The 21,698-nt window shown below is 38.6% G+C and overlaps 19 non-coding genes across 19 annotated transcripts; all 19 read left to right on the forward strand.

The window, feature by feature from the left end:
- The first annotated feature begins 24 nt into the window (after nt 1-24).
- Nucleotides 25-96, forward strand: trnac-gca (transfer RNA cysteine (anticodon GCA)). Its single transcript has one exon. It is a non-coding gene; the product is annotated as a tRNA-Cys (tRNA).
- A 675-nt stretch (nt 97-771) lies between these two features.
- trnac-gca (transfer RNA cysteine (anticodon GCA)) lies at nt 772-843 on the forward strand. Its single transcript has one exon. It is a non-coding gene; the product is annotated as a tRNA-Cys (tRNA).
- A 676-nt stretch (nt 844-1,519) lies between these two features.
- trnac-gca (transfer RNA cysteine (anticodon GCA)) lies at nt 1,520-1,591 on the forward strand. Its single transcript has one exon. It is a non-coding gene; the product is annotated as a tRNA-Cys (tRNA).
- Nucleotides 1,592-2,643: 1,052 nt separating this feature from the next.
- trnac-gca (transfer RNA cysteine (anticodon GCA)) lies at nt 2,644-2,715 on the forward strand. Its single transcript has one exon. It is a non-coding gene; the product is annotated as a tRNA-Cys (tRNA).
- Nucleotides 2,716-3,390: 675 nt separating this feature from the next.
- On the forward strand, nt 3,391-3,462 carry trnac-gca (transfer RNA cysteine (anticodon GCA)). Its single transcript has one exon. It is a non-coding gene; the product is annotated as a tRNA-Cys (tRNA).
- A 676-nt stretch (nt 3,463-4,138) lies between these two features.
- Nucleotides 4,139-4,210, forward strand: trnac-gca (transfer RNA cysteine (anticodon GCA)). The gene has a single exon. It is a non-coding gene; the product is annotated as a tRNA-Cys (tRNA).
- A 2,173-nt stretch (nt 4,211-6,383) lies between these two features.
- trnac-gca (transfer RNA cysteine (anticodon GCA)) lies at nt 6,384-6,455 on the forward strand. The gene has a single exon. It is a non-coding gene; the product is annotated as a tRNA-Cys (tRNA).
- A 675-nt stretch (nt 6,456-7,130) lies between these two features.
- Nucleotides 7,131-7,202, forward strand: trnac-gca (transfer RNA cysteine (anticodon GCA)). The gene has a single exon. It is a non-coding gene; the product is annotated as a tRNA-Cys (tRNA).
- A 676-nt stretch (nt 7,203-7,878) lies between these two features.
- Nucleotides 7,879-7,950, forward strand: trnac-gca (transfer RNA cysteine (anticodon GCA)). Its single transcript has one exon. It is a non-coding gene; the product is annotated as a tRNA-Cys (tRNA).
- Nucleotides 7,951-10,121: 2,171 nt separating this feature from the next.
- On the forward strand, nt 10,122-10,193 carry trnac-gca (transfer RNA cysteine (anticodon GCA)). Its single transcript has one exon. It is a non-coding gene; the product is annotated as a tRNA-Cys (tRNA).
- Nucleotides 10,194-10,868: 675 nt separating this feature from the next.
- trnac-gca (transfer RNA cysteine (anticodon GCA)) lies at nt 10,869-10,940 on the forward strand. The gene has a single exon. It is a non-coding gene; the product is annotated as a tRNA-Cys (tRNA).
- A 676-nt stretch (nt 10,941-11,616) lies between these two features.
- trnac-gca (transfer RNA cysteine (anticodon GCA)) lies at nt 11,617-11,688 on the forward strand. The gene has a single exon. It is a non-coding gene; the product is annotated as a tRNA-Cys (tRNA).
- A 1,052-nt stretch (nt 11,689-12,740) lies between these two features.
- Nucleotides 12,741-12,812, forward strand: trnac-gca (transfer RNA cysteine (anticodon GCA)). The gene has a single exon. It is a non-coding gene; the product is annotated as a tRNA-Cys (tRNA).
- Nucleotides 12,813-14,235: 1,423 nt separating this feature from the next.
- On the forward strand, nt 14,236-14,307 carry trnac-gca (transfer RNA cysteine (anticodon GCA)). Its single transcript has one exon. It is a non-coding gene; the product is annotated as a tRNA-Cys (tRNA).
- A 1,798-nt stretch (nt 14,308-16,105) lies between these two features.
- On the forward strand, nt 16,106-16,177 carry trnac-gca (transfer RNA cysteine (anticodon GCA)). The gene has a single exon. It is a non-coding gene; the product is annotated as a tRNA-Cys (tRNA).
- A 1,420-nt stretch (nt 16,178-17,597) lies between these two features.
- On the forward strand, nt 17,598-17,669 carry trnac-gca (transfer RNA cysteine (anticodon GCA)). The gene has a single exon. It is a non-coding gene; the product is annotated as a tRNA-Cys (tRNA).
- A 1,051-nt stretch (nt 17,670-18,720) lies between these two features.
- trnac-gca (transfer RNA cysteine (anticodon GCA)) lies at nt 18,721-18,792 on the forward strand. Its single transcript has one exon. It is a non-coding gene; the product is annotated as a tRNA-Cys (tRNA).
- A 675-nt stretch (nt 18,793-19,467) lies between these two features.
- Nucleotides 19,468-19,539, forward strand: trnac-gca (transfer RNA cysteine (anticodon GCA)). Its single transcript has one exon. It is a non-coding gene; the product is annotated as a tRNA-Cys (tRNA).
- Nucleotides 19,540-20,961: 1,422 nt separating this feature from the next.
- Nucleotides 20,962-21,033, forward strand: trnac-gca (transfer RNA cysteine (anticodon GCA)). Its single transcript has one exon. It is a non-coding gene; the product is annotated as a tRNA-Cys (tRNA).
- The last annotated feature ends 665 nt before the right edge of the window (nt 21,034-21,698 follow it).

A 21,698-nucleotide genomic window follows, 5' to 3' on the forward strand; every position in this document is an offset into this window, starting at 1 on the left:
CCCTCTTACACAGTTTCTGACAGAGGGGGTATAGCTCAGTGGTAGAGCATTTGACTGCAGATCAAGAGGTCCCAGGTTCAAGTCCTGGTGCCCCCTTGATGTCAAGTACTATCTAATTCTATCTTGAGAGTCGGAGTGCTCATTTTCAGGAGTTCTTACTCAATCTAAAATGTCCCTCATTTTATGTTTTTCCTCTCAGTCAGACAGTTCCAAACAAAGGTGGAAGTGCGATAGACTTCAGATCAAGAGGACTCAGGTTCAAATCCTTTAGTGAACTTGAAATCAAATACTTTTTTAATGTGTGCTTTCAAAGAGAGAGTGTTCTTTATTAGGTTATGTAGATCTCCATCTTAAATGTCCCTTATTAGACAATTTTTGGACATTTTTCCATTAGCGTGGGAAAAGCTCAGTGGTAGAGAATTTGACTGCAGATCAAGCGGTCCCAGTTTCAAATTCTGGTGCCCCCTTAAAATCAAGTGCTTTCTAAGTGTATCTTGACGGTTAGAGTATTCTTTTTTAGATTATTTTTCTCAATCAAAAATTTCCCTCATTTGATGTTTTTTCTCTCAGTCTAACAGTACCAAACATAGTGGGTAGTCTGCTGCTCTTGAGATCCAGAGGTGTCAGGTAATTTTTTTTTCTATCCACTTGAAATCAAATACATTACTGGTGTGTTTTCCAAGAGGGAGAGATTTTGAAGAGGCAAAATAACTCTCCATCTAAAATGGCCCTTGTTAGACAGTTTTTCCCTCTTTCACAGTTTCTGACAGAGGGGGTATAGCTCAGTGGTAGAGCATTTGACTGCAGATCAAGAGGTCCCAGGTTCAAATCCTGGTGCCCCCTTGATGTCAAGTACTATCTAATTGTATCTTGAGAGTCGGAGTGCTCATTTTCAGGAGTTGTTACTCAATCTAAAATGTCCCTCATTTGATGTTTTTTCTCTCAGTCAGACAGTTCCAAACAAAGGTGGAAGTGCGATAGACTTCAGATCAAGAGGACTCAGGTTCAAATCCTTTAGTGAACTTGAAATCAAATACTTTTTTAATGTGTGCTTTCAAAGAGAGAGTGTTCTTTATTAGGTTATGTAGATCTCCATCTTAAATGTCCCTTATTAGACAATTTTTTGACATTTTTCCATTAGCGTGGGCAAAGCTCAGTGGTAGAGAATTTGACTGCAGATCACGCGGTCCCAGTTTCAAATTCTGGTGCCCCCTTAAAATCAAGTGCTTTCTAAGTGTATCTTGACGGTTAGAGTATTCTTTTTTAGATTATGTTTCTCAATCAAAAATTTCCCTCATTTGATGTTTTTTCTCTCAGTCTAACAGTACCAAACAGAGTGGGTAGTCTGCTGCTCTTGAGATCCAGAGGTGTCAGGTAATTTCTTTTGTCTATCCACTTGAAATCAAATACATTACTGGTATGTTTTCCAAGAGGGAGAGATTTTGAAGAGGCAAAATAACTCTCCATCTAAAATGGCCCTTGTTAGACAGTTTTTCCCTCTTACACAGTTTCTGACAGAGGGGGTATAGCTCAGTGGTAGAGCATTTGACTGCAGATCAAGATGTCCCAGGTTCAAATCCTGGTGCCCCCTTGATGTCAAGTACTATCTAATTGTATCTTGAGAGTCGGAGTGCTCATTTTCAGGAGTTGTTACTCAATCTAAAATGTCCCTCATTTGATGTTTTTTCTCTCAGTCAGACAGTTCCAAACAAAGGTGGAAGTGCGATAGACTTCAGATCAAGAGGACTCAGGTTCAAATCCTTTAGTGAACTTGAAATCAAATACTTTTTTAATGTGTGCTTTCAAAGAGAGAGTGTTCTTTATTAGGTTATGTAGATCTCCATCTTAAATGTCCCTTATTAGACAATTTTTTGACATTTTTCCATTAGCGTGGGAAAAGCTCAGTGGTAGAGAATTTGACTGCAGATCAAGCGGTCCCAGTTTCAAATTCGGGTGCCCCCTTAAAATCAAGTGCTTTCTAAGTGTATCTTGACGGTTAGAGTATTATTTTTTAGATTATGTTACTCAATCTAAAATGTCCCTCATTTGATGTTTTTTCTCTCAGTCTAACAGTACCAAACAGAGTGGGTAGTCTGCTGCTCTTGAGATCCAGAGGTGTCAGGTAATTTTTTTTTCTATCCACTTGAAATCAAATACATTACTGGTGTGTTTTCCAAGAGGGAGAGTTTTTGAAGAGGCAAAATAACTCTCCATCTAAAATGGCCCTTGTTAGACAGTTTTTCCCTCTTACACAGTTTCTGACAGAGGGGGTATAGCTCAGTGGTAGAGCATTTGACTGCAGATCAAGAGGTCCCAGGTTCAAATTCTGGTGCCCCCTTAAAGTCAAGTACTTTCTAAGTGTATCTTGACGGTTAGAGTATTCTTTTTTAGATTATGTTACTCAATCTAAAATGTCCCTCATTTGATGTTTTTTCTCTCAGTCTAACAGAACCAAACAGAGTGGGTAGTCTGCTGCTCTTGAGATCCAGAGGTGTCAGGTAATTTTTTTTTCTATCCACTTGAAATCAAATACATTACTGGTGTGTTTTCCAAGAGGGAGAGTTTTTGAAGAAGGCAAAATAAACCTCCATTTAAAATGGCCCTTGTTAGACAGTTTTTCCCTCTTACACAGTTTCTGACAGAGGGGGTATAGCTCAGTGGTAGAGCATTTGACTGCAGATCAAGAGGTCCCAGGTTCAAATCCTGGTGCCCCCTTGATGTCAAGTACTATCTAATTGTATCTTGAGAGTCGGAGTGCTCATTTTCAGGAGTTGTTACTCAATCTAAAATGTCCCTCATTTGATGTTTTTTCTCTCAGTCAGACAGTTCCAAACAAAGGTGGAAGTGCGATAGACTTCAGATCAAGAGGACTCAGGTTCAAATCCTTTAGTGAACTTGAAATCCAATACTTTTTTAATGTGTGCTTTCAAAGAGAGAGTGTTCTTTATTAGGTTATGTAGATCTCCATCTTAAATGTCCCTTATTAGACAATTTTTGGACATTTTTCCATTAGCGTGTGAAAAGCTCAGTGGTAGAGAATTTGCCTGCAGATCAAGCGGTCCCAGTTTCAAATTCTGGTGCCCCCTTAAAATCAAGTGCTTTCTAAGTGTATCTTGACGGTTAGAGTATTCTTTTTTAGATTATGTTTCTCAATCAAAAATTTCCCTCATTTGATGTTTTTTCTCTCAGTCTAACCGTACCAAACAGAGTGGGTAGTCTGCTGCTCTTGAGATCCAGAGGTGTCAGGTAATTTTTTTTTCTATCCACTTGAAATCAAATACATTACTGGTGTGTTTTCCAAGAGGGAGAGATTTTGAAGAGGCAAAATAACTCTCCATCTAAAATGGCCCTTGTTAGACAGTTTTTCCCTCTTACACAGTTTCTGACAGAGGGGGTATAGCTCAGTGGTAGAGCATTTGACTGCAGATCAAGATGTCCCAGGTTCAAATCCTGGTGCCCCCTTGATGTCAAGTACTATCTAATTGTATCTTGAGAGTCGGAGTGCTCATTTTCAGGAGTTGTTACTCAATCTAAAATGTCCCTCATTTGATGTTTTTTCTCTCAGTCAGACAGTTCCAAACAAAGGTGGAAGTGCGATAGACTTCAGATCAAGAGGACTCAGGTTCAAATCCTTTAGTGAACTTGAAATCAAATACTTTTTTAATGTGTGCTTTCAAAGAGAGAGTGTTCTTTATTAGGTTATGTAGATCTCCATCTTAAATGTCCCTTAATTAGACAATTTTTGGACATTTTTCCATTAGCGTGTGAAAAGCTCAGTGGTAGAGAATTTGACTGGAGATCAAGCGGTCCCAGTTTCAAATTCTGGTGCCCCCTTAAAATCAAGTGCTTTCTAAGTGTATCTTGACGGTTAGAGTATTCTTTTTTAGATTATGTTTCTCAATCAAAAATTTCCCTCATTTGATGTTTTTTCTCTCAGTCTAACCGTACCAAACAGAGTGGGTAGTCTGCTGCTCTTGAGATCCAGAGGTGTCAGGTAATTTTTTTTTCTATCCACTTGAAATCAAATACATTACTGGTGTGTTTTCCAAGAGGGAGAGATTTTGAAGAGGCAAAATAACTCTCCATCTAAAATGGCCCTTGTTAGACAGTTTTTCCCTCTTACACAGTTTCTGACAGAGGGGGTATAGCTCAGTGGTAGAGCATTTGACTGCAGATCAAGATGTCCCAGGTTCAAATCCTGGTGCCCCCTTGATGTCAAGTACTATCTAATTGTGTCTTGAGAGTCGGAGTGCTCATTTTCAGGAGTTGTTACTCAATCTAAAATGTCCCTCATTTGATGTTTTTTCTCTCAGTCAGACAGTTCCAAACAAAGGTGGAAGTGCGATAGACTTCAGATCAAGAGGACTCAGGTTCAAATCCTTTAGTGAACTTGAAATCAAATACTTTTTTAATGTGTGCTTTCAAAGAGAGAGTGTTCTTTATTAGGTTATGTAGATCTCCATCTTAAATGTCCCTTATTAGACAATTTTTGGACATTTTTCCATTAGCGTGGGAAAAGCTCAGTGGTAGAGAATTTGACTGCAGATCAAGCGGTCCCAGTTTCAAATTCTGGTGCCCCCTTAAAATCAAGTGCTTTCTAAGTGTATCTTGACGGTTAGAGTATTCTTTTTTAGATTATGTTTCTCAATCTAAAATGTCCCTCAGTTTATGTTTTTTCTCTCAGTCTAACAGAACCAAACAGAGTGGGTAGTCTGCTGCTCTTGAGATCCAGAGGTGTCAGGTATTTTTTTTCTTCTATCCACTTGAAATCAAATACATTACTGGTGTGTTTTCCAAGAGGGAGAGTTTTTGAAGAGGCAAAATAACTCTCCATCTAAAATGGCCTTTGTTAGACAGTTTTTCCCTCTTACACAGATTCTGCCAGAGGGGGTATATCTCAGTGGTAGAGCATTTGACTGCAGATCAAGAGGTCCCATGTTCAAATCCTGGTGCCCCCTTGATGTCAAGTACTATCTAATTGTATCTTGAGAGTCGGAGTGCTCATTATCAGGAGTTGTTACTCAATCTAAAATGTCCCTCATTTGATGTTTTTTTCTCTCAGTCAGACAGTTCCAAACAAACGTGGAAGTGCGATAGACTTCAGATCAAGAGGACTCAGGTTCAAATCCTTTAGTGAACTTGAAATCAAAAACTTTTTTAATGTGTGCTTTCAAAGAGAGAGTGTTCTTTATTAGGTTAGGTAGATCTTCATCTTAAATGTCCCTTATTAGACAATTTTTTGACATTTTTCCATTAGCGTGGGAAAAGCTCAGTGGTAGAGAATTTGACTGCAGATCAAGCAGTCCCAGTTTCAAATTCTGGTGCCCCCTTAAAATCAAGTGCTTTCTAAGTGTATCTTGACGGTTAGAGTATTCTTTTTTAGATTATGTTTCTCAATCTAAAATGTCCCTCATTTGATGTTTTTTCTCTCAGTCTAACAGAACCAAACAGAGTGGGTAGTCTGCTGCTCTTGAGATCCAGAGGTGTCAGGTATTTTTTTTCTTCTATCCACTTGAAATCAAATACATTACTGGTGTGTTTTCCAAGAGGGAGAGTTTTTGAAGAGGCAAAATAACTCTCCATCTAAAATGGCCCTTGTTAGACAGTTTTTCCCTCTTACACAGTTTCTGACAGAGGGGGTATAGCTCAGTGGTAGAGCATTTGACTGCAGATCAAGAGGTCCCAGGTTCAAATCCGCGTGCCCCCTTGATGTCAAGTACTATCTAATTGTATCTTGAGAGTCGGAGTGCTCATTTTCAGGAGTTGTTACTCAATCTAAAATGTCCCTCATTTGATGTTTTTTCTCTCAGTCAGACAGTTCCAAACAAAGGTGGAAGTGCGATAGACTTCAGATCAAGAGGACTCAGGTTCAAATCCTTTAGTGAACATGAAATCAAATACTTTTTTAATGTGTGCTTTCAAAGAGAGAGTGTTCTTTATTAGGTTATGTAGATCTCCACCTTAAATATCCCTTATTAGACAATTTTTGGACATTTTTCCATTAGCGTGGGAAAAGCTCAGTGGTAGAGAATTTGACTGCAGATCAAGCGGTCCCAGTTTCAAATTCTGGTGCCCCCTTAAAATCAAGTGCTTTCTAAGTGTATCTTGACGGTTAGAGTATTCTTTTTTAGATTATGTTTCTCAATCTAAAATGTCCCTCATTTGATGTTTTTTCTCTCAGTCTAACAGAACCAAACAGAGTGGGTAGTCTGCTGCTCTTGAGATCCAGAGGTGTCAGGTATTTTTTTTCTTCTATCCACTTGAAATCAAATACATTACTGGTGTGTTTTCCAAGAGGGAGAGTTTTTGAAGAGGCAAAATAACTCTCCATCTAAAATGGCCTTTGTTAGACAGTTTTTCCCTCTTACACAGATTCTGACAGAGGGGGTATAGCTCAGTGGTAGAGCATTTGACTGCAGATCAAGAGGTCCCAGGTTCAAATCCTGGTGCCCCCTTGATGTCAAGTACTATCTAATTGTATCTTGAGATTCTGAGTGCTCATTTTCAGGAGTTGTTACTCAATCTAAAATGTCCCTCATTTGATGTTTTTTCTCTCAGTCAGAAAGTTCCAAACAAAGGTGGAAGTGCGATAGACTTCAGATCAAGAGGACTCATGTTCAAATCCTTTAGTGAACTTGAAATCAAATACTTTTTTAATGTGTGCTTTCGAAGAGAGAGTGTTCTTTATTAGGTTATGTAGATCTCCATCTTAAATGTCCCTTATTAGACAATTTTTGGACATTTTTCCATTAGCGTGGGAAAAGCTCAGTGGTAGAGAATTTGACTGCAGATCAAGCGGTCCCAGTTTCAAATTCTGGTGCCCCCTTAAAATCAAGTGCTTTCTAAGTGTATCTTGACGGTTAGAGTTTTCTTTTTTAGATTATGTTACTCAATCTAAAATGTCCCTCATTTGATGTTTTTTCTCTCAGTCTAACAGTACCAAACAGAGTGGGTAGTCTGCTGCTCTTGAGATCCAGAGGTGTCAGGTAATTTTTTTTTCTATCCACTTGAAATCAAATACATTACTGGTGTGTTTTCCAAGAGGGAGAGATTTTGAAGAGGAAAAATAACTCTCCATCTAAAATGGCCCTTGTTAGACAGTTTTTCCCTCTTACACAGTTTCTGACAGAGGGGGTATAGCTCAGTGGTAGAGCAATTGACTGCATATCAAGAGGTCCCAGGTTCAAATCCTGGTGCCCCCTTGATGTCAAGTACTATCTAATTGTATCTTGAGAGTCAGAGTGCTCATTATCAGGAGTTGTTACTCAATCTAAAATGTCCCTCATTTGATGTTTTTTTCTCTCAGTCAGACAGTTCCAAACAAACGTGGAAGTGCGATAGACTTCAGATCAAGAGGACTCAGGTTCAAATCCTTTAGTGAACTTGAAATCAAAAACTTTTTTAATGTGTGCTTTCAAAGAGAGAGTGTTCTTTATTAGGTTAGGTAGATCTTCATCTTAAATGTCCCTTATTAGACAATTTTTTGACATTTTTCCATTAGCGTGGGAAAAGCTCAGTGGTAGAGAATTTGACTGCAGATCAAGCAGTCCCAGTTTCAAATTCTGGTGCCCCCTTAAAATCAAGTGCTTTCTAAGTGTATCTTGACGGTTAGAGTATTCTTTTTTAGATTATGTTTCTCAATCAAAAATTTCCCTCATTTGATGTTTTTTCTCTCAGTCTAACAGTACCAAACAGAGTGGGTAGTCTGCTGCTCTTGAGATCCAGAGGTGTCAGGTAATTTTTTTTTCTATCCACTTGAAATCAAATACATTACTGGTGTGTTTTCCAAGAGGGAGAGATTTTGAAGAGGCAAAATAACTCTCCATCTAAAATGGCCCTTGTTAGACAGTTTTTCCCTCTTACACAGTTTCTGACAGAGGGGGTATAGCTCAGTGGTAGAGCATTTGACTGCAGATCAAGAGGTCCCAGGTTCAAATCCTGGTGCCCCCTTGATGTCAAGTACTATCTAATTGTATCTTGAGAGTCGGAGTGCTCATTTTCAGGAGTTGTTACTCAATCTAAAATGTCCCTCATTTGATGTTTTTTCTCTTAGTCAGACAGTTCCAAACAAAGGTGGAAGTGCGATAGACTTCAGATCAAGAGGACTCAGGTTCAAATCCTTTAGTGAACTTGAAATCAAATACTTTTTTAATGTGTGCTTTCAAAGAGAGAGTGTTCTTTATTAGGTTATGTAGATCTCCATCTTAAATGTCCCTTATTAGACAATTTTTGGACATTTTTCCATTAGCGTGGGAAAAGCTCAGTGGTAGAGAATTTGACTGCAGATCAAGCGGTCCCAGTTTCAAATTCTGGTGCCCCCTTAAAATCAAGTGCTTTCTAAGTGTATCTTGACGGTTAGAGTATTCTTTTTTAGATTATGTTACTCAATCTAAAATGTCCCTCATTTGATGTTTTTTCTCTCAGTCTAACAGTACCAAACAGAGTGGGTAGTCTGCTGCTCTTGAGATCCAGAGGTGTCAGGTAATTTTTTTTTCTATCCACTTGAAATCAAATACATTACTGGTGTGTTTTCCAAGAGGGAGAGATTTTGAAGAGGAAAAATAACTCTCCATCTAAAATGGCCCTTGTTAGACAGTTTTTCAATCTTACACAGTTTCTGACAGAGTGGGTATAGCTCAGTGGTAGAGCATTTGACTGCATATCAAGAGGTCCCAGGTTCAAATCCTGGTGCCCCCTTGATGTCAAGTACTATCTAATTGTATCTTGAGAGTCGGAGTGCTCATTTTCAGGAGTTGTTACTCAATCTAAAATGTCCCTCATTTGATGTTTTTTTCTCTCAGTCAGACAGTTCCAAACAAAGGTGGAAGTGCGATAGACTTCAGATCAAGAGGACTCAGGTTCAAATCCTTTAGTGAACTTGAAATCAAATACTTTTTTAATGTGTGCTTTCAAAGAGAGAGTGTTATTTATTAGGTTATGTAGATCTCCATCTTAAATGTCCCTTATTAGACAATTTTTGGACATTTTTCCATTAGCGTGGGAAAAGCTCAGTGGTAGAGAATTTGACTGCAGATCAAGCGGTCCCAGTTTCAAATTCTGGTGCCCCCTTAAAATCAAGTGCTTTCTAAGTGTATCTTGACGGTTAGAGTTTTCTTTTTTAGATTATGTTACTCAATCTAAAATGTCCCTCATTTGATGTTTTTTCTCTCAGTCTAACAGTACCAAACAGAGTGGGTAGTCTGCTGCTCTTGAGATCCAGAGGTGTCAGGTAATTTTTTTTTCTATCCACTTGAAATCAAATACATTACTGGTGTGTTTTCCAAGAGGGAGAGATTTTGAAGAGGAAAAATAACTCTCCATCTAAAATGGCCCTTGTTAGACAGTTTTTCCCTCTTACACAGTTTCTGACAGAGGGGGTATAGCTCAGTGGTAGAGCATTTGACTGCATATCAATACGTCCCAGGTTCAAATCCTGGTGCCCCCTTGATGTCAAGTACTATCTAATTGTATCTTGAGAGTCGGAGTGCTCATTTTCAGGAGTTGTTACTCAATCTAAAATGTCCCTCATTTGATGTTTTTTTCTCTCAGTCAGACAGTTCCAAACAAAGGTGAAAGTGCGATAGACTTCAGATCAAGAGGACTCAGGTTCAAATCCTTTAGTGAACTTGAAATCAAATACTTTTTTAATGTGTGCTTTCAAAGAGAGAGTGTTCTTTATTAGGTTATGTAGATCTTCATCTTAAATGTCCCTTATTAGACAATTTTTGGACATTTTTCCATTAGCGTGGGAAAAGCTCAGTGGTAGAGAATTTGACTGCAGATCAAGCAGTCCCAGTTTCAAATTCTGGTGCCCCCTTAAAATCAAGTGCTTTCTAAGTGTATCTTGACGGTTAGAGTATTCTTTTTTAGATTATGTTTCTCAATCAAAAATTTCCCTCATTTGATGTTTTTTCTCTCAGTCTAACAGTACCAAACAGAGTGGGTAGTCTGCTGCTCTTGAGATCCAGAGGTGTCAGGTAATTTTTTTTTCTATCCACTTGAAATCAAATACATTACTGGTGTGTTTTCCAAGAGGGAGAGATTTTGAAGAGGCAAAATAACTCTCCATCTAAAATGGCCCTTGTTAGACAGTTTTTCCCTCTTACACAGTTTCTGACAGAGGGGGTATAGCTCAGTGGTAGAGCATTTGACTGCAGATCAAGAGGTCCCAGGTTCAAGTCCTGGTGCCCCCTTGATGTCAAGTACTATCTAATTCTATCTTGAGAGTCGGAGTGCTCATTTTCAGGAGTTCTTACTCAATCTAAAATGTCCCTCATTTTATGTTTTTCCTCTCAGTCAGACAGTTCCAAACAAAGGTGGAAGTGCGATAGACTTCAGATCAAGAGGACTCAGGTTCAAATCCTTTAGTGAACTTGAAATCAAATACTTTTTTAATGTGTGCTTTCAAAGAGAGAGTGTTCTTTATTAGGTTATGTAGATCTCCATCTTAAATGTCCCTTATTAGACAATTTTTGGACATTTTTCCATTAGCGTGGGAAAAGCTCAGTGGTAGAGAATTTGACTGCAGATCAAGCGGTCCCAGTTTCAAATTCTGGTGCCCCCTTAAAATCAAGTGCTTTCTAAGTGTATCTTGACGGTTAGAGTATTCTTTTTTAGATTATTTTTCTCAATCAAAAATTTCCCTCATTTGATGTTTTTTCTCTCAGTCTAACAGTACCAAACATAGTGGGTAGTCTGCTGCTCTTGAGATCCAGAGGTGTCAGGTAATTTTTTTTTCTATCCACTTGAAATCAAATACATTACTGGTGTGTTTTCCAAGAGGGAGAGATTTTGAAGAGGCAAAATAACTCTCCATCTAAAATGGCCCTTGTTAGACAGTTTTTCCCTCTTTCACAGTTTCTGACAGAGGGGGTATAGCTCAGTGGTAGAGCATTTGACTGCAGATCAAGAGGTCCCAGGTTCAAATCCTGGTGCCCCCTTGATGTCAAGTACTATCTAATTGTATCTTGAGAGTCGGAGTGCTCATTTTCAGGAGTTGTTACTCAATCTAAAATGTCCCTCATTTGATGTTTTTTCTCTCAGTCAGACAGTTCCAAACAAAGGTGGAAGTGCGATAGACTTCAGATCAAGAGGACTCAGGTTCAAATCCTTTAGTGAACTTGAAATCAAATACTTTTTTAATGTGTGCTTTCAAAGAGAGAGTGTTCTTTATTAGGTTATGTAGATCTCCATCTTAAATGTCCCTTATTAGACAATTTTTGGACATTTTTCCATTAGCGTGGGAAAAGCTCAGTGGTAGAGAATTTGACTGCAGATCAAGCGGTCCCAGTTTCAAATTCTGGTGCCCCCTTAAAATCAAGTGCTTTCTAAGTGTATCTTGACGGTTAGAGTATTCTTTTTTAGATTATGTTTCTCAATCAAAAATTTCCCTCATTTGATGTTTTTTCTCTCAGTCTAACAGTACCAAACAGAGTGGGTAGTCTGCTGCTCTTGAGATCCAGAGGTGTCAGGTAATTTCTTTTGTCTATCCACTTGAAATCAAATACATTACTGGTATGTTTTCCAAGAGGGAGAGATTTTGAAGAGGCAAAATAACTCTCCATCTAAAATGGCCCTTGTTAGACAGTTTTTCCCTCTTACACAGTTTCTGACAGAGGGGGTATAGCTCAGTGGTAGAGCATTTGACTGCAGATCAAGATGTCCCAGGTTCAAATCCTGGTGCCCCCTTGATGTCAAGTACTATCTAATTGTATCTTGAGAGTCGGAGTGCTCATTTTCAGGAGTTGTTACTCAATCTAAAATGTCCCTCATTTGATGTTTTTTCTCTCAGTCAGACAGTTCCAAACAAAGGTGGAAGTGCGATAGACTTCAGATCAAGAGGACTCAGGTTCAAATCCTTTAGTGAACTTGAAATCAAATACTTTTTTAATGTGTGCTTTCAAAGAGAGAGTGTTCTTTATTAGGTTATGTAGATCTCCATCTTAAATGTCCCTTATTAGACAATTTTTTGACATTTTTCCATTAGCGTGGGAAAAGCTCAGTGGTAGAGAATTTGACTGCAGATCAAGCGGTCCCAGTTTCAAATTCGGGTGCCCCCTTAAAATCAAGTGCTTTCTAAGTGTATCTTGACGGTTAGAGTATTATTTTTTAGATTATGTTACTCAATCTAAAATGTCCCTCATTTGATGTTTTTTCTCTCAGTCTAACAGTACCAAACAGAGTGGGTAGTCTGCTGCTCTTGAGATCCAGAGGTGTCAGGTAATTTTTTTTTCTATCCACTTGAAATCAAATACATTACTGGTGTGTTTTCCAAGAGGGAGAGTTTTTGAAGAGGCAAAATAACTCTCCATCTAAAATGGCCCTTGTTAGACAGTTTTTCCCTCTTACACAGTTTCTGACAGAGGGGGTATAGCTCAGTGGTAGAGCATTTGACTGCAGATCAAGAGGTCCCAGGTTCAAATTCTGGTGCCCCCTTAAAGTCAAGTACTTTCTAAGTGTATCTTGACGGTTAGAGTATTCTTTTTTAGATTATGTTACTCAATCTAAAATGTCCCTCATTTGATGTTTTTTCTCTCAGTCTAACAGAACCAAACAGAGTGGGTAGTCTGCTGCTCTTGAGATCCAGAGGTGTCAGGTAATTTTTTTTTCTATCCACTTGAAATCAAATACATTACTGGTGTGTTTTCCAAGAGGGAGAGTTTTTGAAGAAGGCAAAATAAACCTCCATTTAAAATGGCCCTTGTTAGACAGTTTTTCCCTCTTACACAGTTTCTGACAGAGGGGGTATAGCTCAGTGGTAGAGCATTTGACTGCAGATCAAGAGGTCCCAGGTTCAAATCCTGGTGCCCCCTTGATGTCAAGTACTATCTAATTGTATCTTGAGAGTCGGAGTGCTCATTTTCAGGAGTTGTTACTCAATCTAAAATGTCCCTCATTTGATGTTTTTTCTCTCAGTCAGACAGTTCCAAACAAAGGTGGAAGTGCGATAGACTTCAGATCAAGAGGACTCAGGTTCAAATCCTTTAGTGAACTTGAAATCCAATACTTTTTTAATGTGTGCTTTCAAAGAGAGAGTGTTCTTTATTAGGTTATGTAGATCTCCATCTTAAATGTCCCTTATTAGACAATTTTTGGACATTTTTCCATTAGCGTGTGAAAAGCTCAGTGGTAGAGAATTTGACTGCAGATCAAGCGGTCCCAGTTTCAAATTCTGGTGCCCCCTTAAAATCAAGTGCTTTCTAAGTGTATCTTGACGGTTAGAGTATTCTTTTTTAGATTATGTTTCTCAATCAAAAATTTCCCTCATTTGATGTTTTTTCTCTCAGTCTAACCGTACCAAACAGAGTGGGTAGTCTGCTGCTCTTGAGATCCAGAGGTGTCAGGTAATTTTTTTTTCTATCCACTTGAAATCAAATACATTACTGGTGTGTTTTCCAAGAGGGAGAGATTTTGAAGAGGCAAAATAACTCTCCATCTAAAATGGCCCTTGTTAGACAGTTTTTCCCTCTTACACAGTTTCTGACAGAGTGGGTATAGCTCAGTGGTAGAGCATTTGACTGCAGATCAAGATGTCCCAGGTTCAAATCCTGGTGCCCCCTTGATGTCAAGTACTATCTAATTGTATCTTGAGAGTCGGAGTGCTCATTTTCAGGAGTTGTTACTCAATCTAAAATGTCCCTCATTTGATGTTTTTTCTCTCAGTCAGACAGTTCCAAACAAAGGTGGAAGTGCGATAGACTTCAGATCAAGAGGACTCAGGTTCAAATCCTTTAGTGAACTTGAAATCAAATACTTTTTTAATGTGTGCTTTCAAAGAGAGAGTGTTCTTTATTAGGTTATGTAGATCTCCATCTTAAATGTCCCTTAATTAGACAATTTTTGGACATTTTTCCATTAGCGTGTGAAAAGCTCAGTGGTAGAGAATTTGACTGGAGATCAAGCGGTCCCAGTTTCAAATTCTGGTGCCCCCTTAAAATCAAGTGCTTTCTAAGTGTATCTTGACGGTTAGAGTATTCTTTTTTAGATTATGTTTCTCAATCAAAAATTTCCCTCATTTGATGTTTTTTCTCTCAGTCTAACCGTACCAAACAGAGTGGGTAGTCTGCTGCTCTTGAGATCCAGAGGTGTCAGGTAATTTTTTTTTCTATCCACTTGAAATCAAATACATTACTGGTGTGTTTTCCAAGAGGGAGAGATTTTGAAGAGGCAAAATAACTCTCCATCTAAAATGGCCCTTGTTAGACAGTTTTTCCCTCTTACACAGTTTCTGACAGAGGGGGTATAGCTCAGTGGTAGAGCATTTGACTGCAGATCAAGATGTCCCAGGTTCAAATCCTGGTGCCCCCTTGATGTCAAGTACTATCTAATTGTGTCTTGAGAGTCGGAGTGCTCATTTTCAGGAGTTGTTACTCAATCTAAAATGTCCCTCATTTGATGTTTTTTCTCTCAGTCAGACAGTTCCAAACAAAGGTGGAAGTGCGATAGACTTCAGATCAAGAGGACTCAGGTTCAAATCCTTTAGTGAACTTGAAATCAAATACTTTTTTAATGTGTGCTTTCAAAGAGAGAGTGTTCTTTATTAGGTTATGTAGATCTCCATCTTAAATGTCCCTTATTAGACAATTTTTGGACATTTTTCCATTAGCGTGGGAAAAGCTCAGTGGTAGAGAATTTGACTGCAGATCAAGCGGTCCCAGTTTCAAATTCTGGTGCCCCCTTAAAATCAAGTGCTTTCTAAGTGTATCTTGACGGTTAGAGTATTCTTTTTTAGATTATGTTTCTCAATCTAAAATGTCCCTCAGTTTATGTTTTTTCTCTCAGTCTAACAGAACCAAACAGAGTGGGTAGTCTGCTGCTCTTGAGATCCAGAGGTGTCAGGTATTTTTTTTCTTCTATCCACTTGAAATCAAATACATTACTGGTGTGTTTTCCAAGAGGGAGAGTTTTTGAAGAGGCAAAATAACTCTCCATCTAAAATGGCCTTTGTTAGACAGTTTTTCCCTCTTACACAGATTCTGCCAGAGGGGGTATATCTCAGTGGTAGAGCATTTGACTGCAGATCAAGAGGTCCCATGTTCAAATCCTGGTGCCCCCTTGATGTCAAGTACTATCTAATTGTATCTTGAGAGTCGGAGTGCTCATTTTCAGGAGTTGTTACTCAATCTAAAATGTCGCTCATTTGATGTTTTTTCTCTCAGTCAGACAGTTCCAAACAAAGGTGGAAGTGCGATAGACTTCAGATCAAGAGGACTCAGGTTCAAATCCTTTAGTGAACTTGAAATCAAATACTTTTTTAATGTGTGCTTTCGAAGAGAGAGTGTTCTTTATTAGGTTATGTAGATCTCCATCTTAAATGTCCCTTATTAGACAATTTTTGGACATTTTTCCATTAGTGTGGGAAAAGCTCAGTGGTAGAGAATTTGACTGCAGATCAAGCGGTCCCAGTTTCAAATTCTGGTGCCCCCTTAAAATCAAGTGCTTTCTAAGTGTATCTTGACGGTTAGAGTATTATTTTTTAGATTATGTTACTCAATCTAAAATGTCCCTCATTTGATGTTTTTTCTCTCAGTCTAACAGTACCAAACAGAGTGGGTAGTCTGCTGCTCTTGAGATCCAGAGGTGATAGGTAATTTTTTTTTCTATCCACTTGAAATCAAATACATTACTGGTGTGTTTTCCAAGAGGGAGAGTTTTTGAAGAGGCAAAATAACTCTCCATCTAAAATGGCCCTTGTTAGACAGTTTTTCCCTCTTACACAGTTTCTGACAGAGGGGGTATAGCTCAGTGGTAGAGCATTTGACTGCAGATCAAGAGGTCCCAGGTTCAAATTCTGGTGCCCCCTTAAAATCAAGTACTTTCTAAGTGTATCTTGACGGTTAGAGTATTCTTTTTTAGATTATGTTTCTCAATCTAATATGTCCCTCATTTGATGTTTTTCTCTCAGTCTAACAGAACCAAACAGAGTGGGTAGTCTGCTGCTCTTGAGATCCAGAGGTGTCAGGTAATTTTTTTTTCTATCCACTTGAAATCAAATACATTACTGGTGTGTTTTCCAAGAGGGAGAGTTTTTGAAGAGGCAAAATAACTCTCCATCTAAAATGGCCCTTGTTAGACAGTTTTTCCCTCTTACACAGTTTCTGACAGAGGGGGTATAGCTCAGTGGTAGAGCATTTGACTGCAGATCAAGAGGTCCCAGGTTCAAATCCTGGTGCCCCCTTGATGTCAAGTACTATCTAATTGTATCTTGAGAGTCGGAGTGCTCATTTTCAGGAGTTGTTACTCAATCTAAAATGTCCCTCATTTGATGTTTTTTCTCTCAGTCAGACAGTTCCAAACAAAGGTGGAAGTGCGATAGACTTCAGATCAAGAGGACTCAGGTTCAAATCCTTTAGTGAACTTGAAATCAAATACTTTTTTAATGTGTGCTTTCAAAGAGAGAGTGTTCTTTATTAGGTTATGTAGATCTCCATCTTAAATGTCCCTTATTAGACAATTTTTGGACATTTTTCCATTAGCGTGGGAAAAGCTCAGTGGTAGAGAATTTGATTGCAGATCAAGCGGTCCCAGTTTCAAATTCTGGTGCCCCCTTAAAATCAAGTGCTTTCTAAGTGTATCTTGACGGTTAGAGTATTCTTTTTTAGATTATGTTACTCAATCTAAAATGTCCCTCATTTGATGTTTTTTCTCTCAGTCTAACAGTACCAAACAGAGTGGGTAGTCTGCTGCTCTTGAGATCCAGAGGTGTCAGGTAATTTTTTTTCTATCCACTTGAAATCAAATACATTACTGGTGTGTTTTCCAAGAGGGAGAGTTTTTGAAGAGGCAAAATAACTCTCCATCTAAAATGGCCCTTGTTAGACAGTTTTTCCCTCTTACACAGTTTCTGACAGAGTGGGTATAGCTCAGTGGTAGAGCATTTGAATGCAGATCAAGAGGTCCCAGGTTCAAATCCTGGTGCTCCCTTGATGTCAAGTACTATCTAATTGTATCTTGAGAGTCGTAGTGCTCATTTTCAGGAGTTGTTACTCAATCTAAAATGTCCCTCATTTGTTGTTTTTTCTCTCAGTCAGACAGTTCCAAACAAAGGTGGAAGTGCGATAGACTTCAGATCAAGAGGACTCAGGTTCAAATCCTTTAGTGAACTTGAAATCAAATACTTTTTTAATGTGTGCTTTCAAAGAGAGAGTGTTCTTTATTAGGTTATGTAGATCTCCATCTTAAATGTCCCTTATTAGACAATTTTTGGACATTTTTCCATTAGCGTGGGAAAAGCTCAGTGGTAGAGAATTTGACTGCAGATCAAGCGGTCCCAGTTTCAAATTCTGGTGCCCCCTTAAAATCAAGTGCTTTCTAAGTGTATCTTGACGGTTAGAGTATTCTTTTTTAGATTATGTTACTCAATCTAAAATGTCCCTCATTTGATGTTTTTTCTCTCAGTCTAACAGTACCAAACAGAGTGGGTAGTCTGCTGCTCTTGAGATCCAGAGGTGTCAGGTAATTTTTTTTCTATCCACTTGAAATCAAATACATTACTGGTGTGTTTTCCAAGAGGGAGAGTTTTTGAAGAGGCAAAATAACTCTCCATCTAAAATGGCCTTTGTTAGACAGTTTTTCCCTCTTACAGAGATTCCGACAGAGGGGGTATAGCTCAGTGGTAGAGCATTTGACTGCAGATCAAGAGGTCCTAGGTTCAAATCCTGGTGCCCCCTTGATGTCAACTACTATCTAATTGTATCTTGAGAGTCGGAGTGCTCATTTTCAGGAGTTGTTACTCAATCTAAAATGTCCCTCATTTGATGTTTTTTCTCTCAGTCAGACAGTTCCAAACAAAGGTGGAAGTGCGATAGACATCAGATCAAGAGGACTCAGGTTCAAATCCTTTAGTGAACTTGAAATCAAATACTTTTTTAATGTGTGCTTTCGAAGAGAGAGTGTTCTTTATTAGGTTATGTAGATCTCCATCTTAAATGTCCCTTATTAGACAATTTTTGGACATTTTTCCATTAGCGTGGGAAAAGCTCAGTGGTAGAGAATTTGACTGCAGATCAAGCGGTCCCAGTTTCAAATTCTGGTGCCCCCTTAAAATCAAGTGCTTTCTAAGTGTATCTTGACGGTTAGAGTATTCTATTTTAGATTATGTTTCTCAATCTAAAATGTCCCTCATTTTATGTTTTTTCTCTCAGTCTAACAGTACCAAACAGAGTGGGTAGTCTGCTGCTCTTGAGATCCAGAGGTGTCAGGTAATTTTTTTTTCTATCCACTTGAAATCAAATACATTACTGGTGTGTTTTCCAAGAGGGAGAGTTTTTGAAGAGGCAAAATAACTCTCCATCTAAAATGGCCCTTGTTAGACAGTTTTTCCCTCTTACACATTTTCTGACAGAGGGGGTATAGCTCAGTGGTAGAGCATTTGACTGCAGATCAAGAGGTCCCAGGTTCAAATTCTGATGCCCCCTTAAAATCAAGTACTTTCTAAGTGTATCTTGACGGTTAGAGTAATCTTTTTTAGATTATGTTACTCAATCTAAAATGTCCCTCATTTGATGTTTTTTCTCTCAGTCTAACAGAACCAAACAGAGTGGGTAGTCTGCTGCTCTTGAGATCCAGAGGTGTCAGGTAATTTTTTTTTCTATCCACTTGAAATCAAATACATTACTGGTGTGTTTTCCAAGAGGGAGAGTTTTTGAAGAGGCAAAATAACTCTCCATCTAAAATGGCCCTTGTTAGACAGTTTTTCCCTCTTACACAGTTTCTGACAGAGGGGGTATAGCTCAGTGGTAGAGCATTTGACTGCAGATCAAGAGGTCCCAGGTTCAAATCCTGGTGCCCCCTTGATGTCAAGTACTATCTAATTGTATCTTCAAGGTCGGAGTGCTCATTTTCAGGAGTTGTTACTCAATCTAAAATGTCCCTCATTTGATGTTTTTTCTCTCAGTCAGACAGTTCCAAACAAAGGTGGAAGTGCGATAGACTTCAGATCAAGAGGACTCAGGTTCAAATCCTTTAGTGAACTTGAAATCAAATACTTTTTTAATGTGTGCTTTCGAAGAGAGAGTGTTCTTTATTAGGTTATGTAGATCTCCATCTTAAATGTCCCTTATTAGACAATTTTTCGACATTTTTCCATTAGCGTGGGAAAAGCTCAGTGGTAGAGAATTTGACTGCAGATCAAGCGGTCCCAGTTTCAAATTCTGGTGCCCCCTTAAAATCAAGTGCTTTCTAAGTGTATCTTGACGGTAAGAGTATTCTTTTTTAGATTATGTTACTCAATCTAAAATGTCCCTCATTTGATGTTTTTTCTCTCAGTCTAACAGTACCAAACAGAGTGGGTAGTCTGCTGCTCTTGAGATCCAGAGGTGTCAGGTAATTTTTTTTTCTATCCACTTGAAATCAAATACATTACTGGTGTGTTTTCCAAGAGGGAGAGTTTTTGAAGAGGCAAAATAACTCTCCATCTAAAATGGCCCTTGTTAGACAGTTTTTCCCTCTTACACAGTTTCTGACAGAGGGGGTATAGCTCAGTGGTAGAGCATTTGACTGCAGATCAAGAGGTCCCAGGTTCAAATCCTGGTGCCCCCTTGATGTCAAGTACTATCTAATTGTATCTTGAGAGTCGGAGTGCTCATTTTCAGGAGTTGTTACTCAATCTAAAATGTCCCTCATTTGATGTTTTTTTCTCTCAGTCAGACAGTTCCAAACAAAGGTGGAAGTGCGATAGACTTCAGATCAAGAGGACTCAGGTTCAAATCCTTTAGTGAACTTGAAATCAAATACTTTTTTAATGTGTGCTTTCAAAGAGAGAGTGTTCTTTATTAGGTTATGTAGATCTCCATCTTAAATGTCCCTTATTAGACAATTTTTTGACATTTTTCCATTAGCGTGGGAAAAGCTCAGTGGTAGAGAATTTGACTGCAGATCAAGTGGTCCCAGTTTCAAATTCTGGTGCCCCCTTAAAATCAAGTGCTTTCTAAGTGTATCTTGACGGTTAGAGTATTCTTTTTTAGATTATGTTACTCAATCTAAAATGTCCCTCATTTGATGTTTTTTCTCTCAGTCTAACAGTACCAAACAGAGTGGGTAGTCTGCTGCTCTTGAGATCCAGAGGTGTCAGGTAATTTTTTTTTCTATCCACTTGAAATCAAATACATTACTGGTGTGTTTTCCAAGAGGGAGAGTTTTTGAAGAGGCAAAATAACTCTCCATCTAAAATGGCCTTTGTTAGACAGTTTTTCCCTCTTACATAGATTCTGACAGAGGGGGTACAGCTCAGTGGTAGAGCATTTGACTGCAGATCAAGAGGTCCCAGGTTCAAATCCTGGTGCCACCTTGATGTCAAGTACTATCTAATTGTATCTTGGGAGTCGGAGTGGTCAATTTCAGGAGTTGTTACTCAATCTAAAATGTTCTTCATTTGATGTTTTTTCTCTCAGTCAGACAGTTCCAAACAAAGGTGGAAGTGCGATAGACTTCAGATCAAGAGGACTCAGGTTCAAATCCTTTAGTGAACTTGAAATCAAATACTTTTTTAATGTGTGCTTTCGAAGAGAGAGTGTTCTTTATTAGGTTATGTAGATCTCCATCTTAAATGTCCCTTATTAGACCATTTTTGGACATTTTTCCATTAGCGTGGGAAAAGCTCAGTGGTAGAGAATTTGACTGCAGATCAAGTGGTCCCAGTTTCAAATTCTGGTGCCCCCTTAAAATCAAGTGCTTTCTAAGTGTATCTTGACGGTTAGAGTATTCTTTTTTAGATTATGTTACTCAATCTAAAATGTCCCTCATTTGATGTTTTTTCTCTCAGTCTAACAGTACCAAACAGAGTGGGTAGTCTGCTGCTCTTGAGATCCAGAGGTGTCAGGTAATTTTTTTTCTATCCACTTGAAATCAAATACATTACTGGTGTGTTTTCCAAGAGGGAGAGTTATTGAAGAGGCAAAATAACTCTCCATCTAAAATGGCCCTTGTTAGACAGTTTTTCCCTCTTACACAGTTTCTGACAGCGGGGGTATAGCTCAGTGGTAGAACATTTGACTGCAGATCAAGAGGTCCCAGGTTCAAATCCTGGTGCCCCCTTGATGTCAAGTACTATCTAATTGTATCTTGAGAGTCGGAGTGCTCATTTTCAGGAGTTGTTACTCAATCTAAAATGTCCCTCATTTGATGTTTTTTCTCTCAGTCAGACAGTTCCAAACAAAGGTGGAAGTGCGATAGACTTCAGATCAAGAGGACTCAGGTTCAAATCCTTTAGTGAACTTGAAATCAAATACTTTTTTAATGTGTGCTTTCGAAGAGAGAGTGTTCTTTATTAGGTTATGTAGATCTCCATCTTAAATGTCCCTTATTAGACAATTTTTCGACATTTTTCCATTAGCGTGGGAAAAGCTCAGTGGTAGAGAATTTGACTGCAGATCAAGCGGTCCCAGTTTCAAATTCTGGTGCCCCCTTAAAATCAAGTGCTTTCTAAGTGTATCTTGACGGTAAGAGTATTCTTTTTTAGATTATGTTACTCAATCTAAAATGTCCCTCATTTGATGTTTTTTCTCTCAGTCTAACAGTACCAAACAGAGTGGGTAGTCTGCTGCTCTTGAGATCCAGAGGTGTCAGGTAATTTTTTTTTCTATCCACTTGAAATCAAATACATTACTGGTGTGTTTTCCAAGAGGGAGAGTTTTTGAAGAGGCAAAATAACTCTCCATCTAAAATGGCCCTTGTTAGACAGTTTTTCCCTCTTACACAGT

Source organism: Salvelinus alpinus, chromosome 7, assembly GCF_045679555.1.
Source record: "Salvelinus alpinus chromosome 7, SLU_Salpinus.1, whole genome shotgun sequence".
Lineage (NCBI taxonomy): Eukaryota > Metazoa > Chordata > Actinopteri > Salmoniformes > Salmonidae > Salvelinus > Salvelinus alpinus.